Source organism: Galeopterus variegatus, unplaced genomic scaffold, assembly GCF_000696425.1.
Source record: "Galeopterus variegatus unplaced genomic scaffold, G_variegatus-3.0.2 Scaffold2032, whole genome shotgun sequence".
Lineage (NCBI taxonomy): Eukaryota > Metazoa > Chordata > Mammalia > Dermoptera > Cynocephalidae > Galeopterus > Galeopterus variegatus.
Genome location: NW_007728143.1, coordinates 319820 through 324779, shown reverse-complemented (window position 1 = coordinate 324779; position 4960 = coordinate 319820).

Sequence of the window (4960 nt, the reverse complement as noted above, 5' to 3'; positions counted from 1 at the left end):
CCGGTGCGCTCACTGGCTGAGCGCGGTGCGGGCGACACCACACCAAGGGTTGCGATCCCCTTACTGGTCACGAAAAAAAAGACAAAAAAAAAAAATCTTAATCAGTATAATCTCATGGTACAGTGGAAAGAACATGGGGTGAGAGGCAACAAAGGAAGGCGGAAGCCTTGACTGCCATGTCTACACTTGGTGGCCTGCCTGATTTTTTGCTTCTTTCCCCTCTCACCTCCTTTAGTCCTACACTGTAACCCTACTAAATTACTAAAGGTGACTTTAAAGTGGTTCACTAAAGGTGACGCTGCCTCTCCCAGGCCTGGAATGCACTGCACTGTGGATGTCTGTTACTCCCTCCCTATCCCCCTCTCCTTCTTCCTTTTGGACTGAACTTACAGATCACCACCTCTGAGAAGCCTTGCTTGACCCTCTCAAGCCTGGCTTACATCATAACACCCCATGTTTCCTAAACCTGTCACAATGTGTTGGGGACTCTGAGACCAAGCCTGAATGTTTCTGACCCTTGGTAGCTGGCTATAGGGGCCAAGCAGTTACTCTAACAACTGTCAGCAGATATTTGCTTGCTAGAGCTTTAAGGGTGGAAGTGAAGTAGTGAAGAAGCACTTGGTTCCAGAACAGATCACATTGAATCCTCTTGGCTGTGTAGATGTAAGTGAGGTTATCTATTCATTTTCCTCAGGTAGCTCCCCACATTGGTGAAATAATACCAATGTAAATACTTCAGACACCTTCTGTTCCATAGGGGGAGGGCACCCTTTGAAGGTTGTTGTTGTTTTTGTTTTGTACCCACATCCCTGTTGGATGTTTAGGGCTTTGGTATCCCTCAGCAGGCCCTGGAGATGGATTTAGGGATCATGAGATTGGGGAAGAGAAGAGATTGGAAAAACAATTGGTATGTGTGAAGGTTAATTCTAGGTGCCAACTTTATTAGATTAAGGAATGCAAAGAAACCTGGTAAAGCTATCTTTTCGGGTGTGTCCATGAGGGTGTTTCCAGCAGAGATTAGTATGACAGCCTGAGTCGAACTGGGTGGGAAAGACCTGGCCTCAATGTGGGCAGGCACCATCCAATCCACTGGGGGCCTAGAGAGAACAAAAAAACAGAGGAAAAAGGTGAAGCTCCCACTCTGTCTGCTGGAGCTGGGATACACCCTTCTCTCCTGTCTGTGGACATCAGAGTTCGAGACTCTTCACCTTTTGGGCTCCACAAATTACAACAAGGACACCATTGACTTCCCTGGTTTTGAGGCCTTCAGACTTGGACTGAGCCACGTTCCCAGCATCCATTTTGCATTTGCCTATCGTGGGACTTTTGTTCACAATTGCAGGAGCTAATTCCCCTAATAAATCCCCTCATATATTTATAACTTATCCTATTGATTCTGTCTCTCTGGAGAACCCTGACTAATATAATATGCTTTAAAAAGGGTTTCCATTAAATGACTACAGATCTGACTTAGAGATGATCACTGAGGAAAGCTCTGTGTAGAGATCTCTAGAAGCCATGACTTGTTTAAATAGATTGAAGTTTGTTTTTTGTTTTGTTTTGTTTTGTTTAATAGATTTAGGTTTAGCTTTGCCTAGGGAAGAATTCATGTTCATGAGTTACGAAGTAGACAAAGAGAGCTGGAGAACTGTGGAGAGCTAGTGCTATACCAGAAGGCCAGAGTTAATAGGAGAGAAGCTAAGAGGAGCCAGTACAAGTGAGAGGTGACCAGTGATGACAAGATGTGTAAGCACTAACCAGGGATACTCCAACCTCATGAAGAGACCGATTTTCCATTAGTTATGCAACATAAGAGCTAAAGCTATTCTATTTGGCTGTTAAAAACAATGAACTTAAGGGGCGGGAGAATTTGGGAACCCCCCAGGTTGTATTTTGAAGGTTCTACCTGGGATAGGAACCAGGATGTGATGCTTAGGATGACACCACCATCCCGTTGGAACAGGTTGGTGTATAGAACTTGGTGTGGACCCACAGAAGCTGGTACTAATTTGGGGAATACCAGTAGACCCCGAGGGATTGGGATAGACTGGATCCCACAAAAAGCCTTAAAAATTCTGCACAGTGAGGCTGGCCTGTGGCTCACTTGAGAGAATGTGGTGCTGGTAACACTAAGGCCACAGGTTTGGATCCCTATATAGGGATGGCTGGTTAGCTCACTTGGGAGAGCGTGGTGCTGACAACACCAAGTCAAGGGTTAAGATCCCCTTACCGGTCATCTTTTAAGGAAAAAAAAAAAATTCTGCACAGCTATAGAGCGCTTGGCAAAACAGTTTTTAAGAAGATAGTGACTGCATATGCAGCTTTATTAGAGTTTGCTGAAGACATTACTCTGATTCCCAAAGATTGTGTGGGGGCTAATTACATGAAAAGTGATTACCGAGACAACTACCTCAGATTCTGGACTTCCAAAAATCCTCAACTTCTTTATTTTATTTGCCTCAACTTCTCAAAAACCAAACCAAACCAAAACAAAACAAAACAAAAAAGGAGGGAGGAGGAGGGGATACAGTATCCTAAATCCTCAGAACCCCTGGGGAGGAACTTTCTTTTAACTCCACCACCATTCCCAGGCTCAAGTCTCTAGCTTGCCTCCGACATCAGACTTCAGACAAGGTGGCTGTAGACAGCAATTGAAGGATGTGTATTCTCAAATACTTAGGTTAGAGGTCTAGGAGAGGAAAGCTTTCATCTGCCTTGTGGGGCTTTACCAGCGTGAAAGGATGCCCTCAAGGTATTTAGGAACTCCAATTACTTCCCATCAATTGGTGGGGAAAGTAATTGAAGACAAGAATTACCTGGAGTCGTTAGTTTATTTGAATAAAGTTGACTTTACTTTCCTGGGTATTGGAGGAGCAGCATGTCTTCTTAAGGTACTACACCCTTCTATATATAACACACTAATTTTTTTTTTTTAAGCGAGCGTTAAAGAGGCATCATGGATTAGAGATAACTACGGAGGGGTGTTCTACATAGTAAATATACAGATTGATTGAAAGACACAGCCCAGTTTGGACGTAACAAAATGCCACATATGACGTAATGTAATAATAAGATGTGTCCACTGATCACAATGTCTTATGACATCACTCATTGTACATTCATACCTGCTACACAAAACACAGAAACATTTCAGTTCCTGGTTGAATCAAAAATAGAGAAGTCTCTCTCTGGACACGTCAGTGCCACAGTCACTGATAGCTCACATGTACGTCTGGTGCTCGCTTTGGCAGCACATATACTAAAATTGGAACGATACAGAGAAGATTAGCATGGCCCCTGAGCAAGGAGGACACGCAAATTCATGAAGCGTCCCATATATTTGGGCACAAGGGGTGACAATCAGCTTTGTATCTCACGAATATTCATAACCAATAAAAAAAGTACTATGCAAAAAATGTCTGTTAGGGCCGGCCTGTGGCTCACTCGGGAGAGTGCGGTGCTGATAACACCAAGGCCACGGGTTCGGATCCCATATAGGGATGGCCGGTTTGCTCACTGGGTGAGCATGGTGCTGACAACACCAAGTCAAGGGTTAAGATCCCCTTACCGGTCATCTTTAAAAAAAAAAAAAAAAAATGTCTGTTAGCTATGACAAAAAATAAAAATTCAGCGCTTTAGATGTCCAGGAATAATGAAAAATTTAAAATGTTCCAAAGTTGAATATGCAAATTTTGTTTATTTTATGGCTTAAAATTTTTTAAAATTCATTGTTTTAAGGTGATAAATTCTGGGGTAATTTGTCATGCAGTAATAGATACAAATATAGCAAGCAAGGATTTTAAAATAACACAAACGTTAAAATATCTATTGGAAAAGATGGAAAGAATGTGTGAACAACTTGAAGATTTTAGTGGTTTATAATTTTTTAAAGCTTGTTTTTCAGTTTAAATCAGAAAAGAGAAGCTTGTTTCCCCGTTTCCGAAAAACTACGGTGATTTTCTTTTTTTTTTTTTTTTTTTAAAATGCTCGGGAAGGGGATTTTAACCCTTGGCTTGGTGTTGTCAGCACCACGCTCAGCCAGTGAGCGAACCGGCCATCCCTATATAGGATCCGAACCCAGGGCCTTGGTATTATCGGCACCGCACTCTCCCGAGTGAGCCACGGGCCCAAAATTACGGTGATTTTCTATTTTTCCCACGAAGTAGTCTACCTCAGCAAAACAGTACACCATGTGCTATTTCGACCTCTTGGGAAACATGGCATGTTCAAATTTGCTAGAGATAATGATCACTTTTAGCCACACATCTCACTGAAAGTTCATGGGGATATTGGTCTAGAGAGAAAATGGCGGCGGGGGTGGGGTGGGGGAAGCAGAAATACCTCAGTTTAGGATCAGAAATGGGCAGTGGATGCTCTAATTTAAGGTTAGTTGTAGAACCACTGGCCTCCAACTGTGTATTTCTGTCATCTACACAGATTTCATAAATTTACAAAGCAGTTCTGTAGTGTAGCTTTACACTCTTAAGTCAAGAAAAGGTGATATTTAAAAAGCATAACTCTATAGCTGATTTGTTAAAAACGAACATCGAAAAAATCACTGCCCTCTGAATGTTCGTTCTTGCTTATTTTGACGCAAATAGAAACAAAACAGCTTTTTAGATCCCGCATTTCTCCGTGTGGTGCAGACATGCCATTTTCTATGCATTTTCCTACCTCTGGGAAATTTATTTCTGAAACCTGAAACTGTTGTGAAATAAGCCAAGCGGAACTGTGACGCAATGACCTACTGCAAGTTTTCTTACAAAAATGATGTCATTTGGCGCACATCTAGTCACTTTTATAACAGGTACCTACGGCAAAGCTCCCTCCACGTTGTCCCCTATTCCCTCACCCCTCACAGTGTGCACAATGCAGAAAGACATTTTCCTGGCTTCCTAACCCTCAACTTGTCCGGGTGAGCGCACCGTGGTGGCTCGAGGCCCACGGCTCGTGCAGGCGG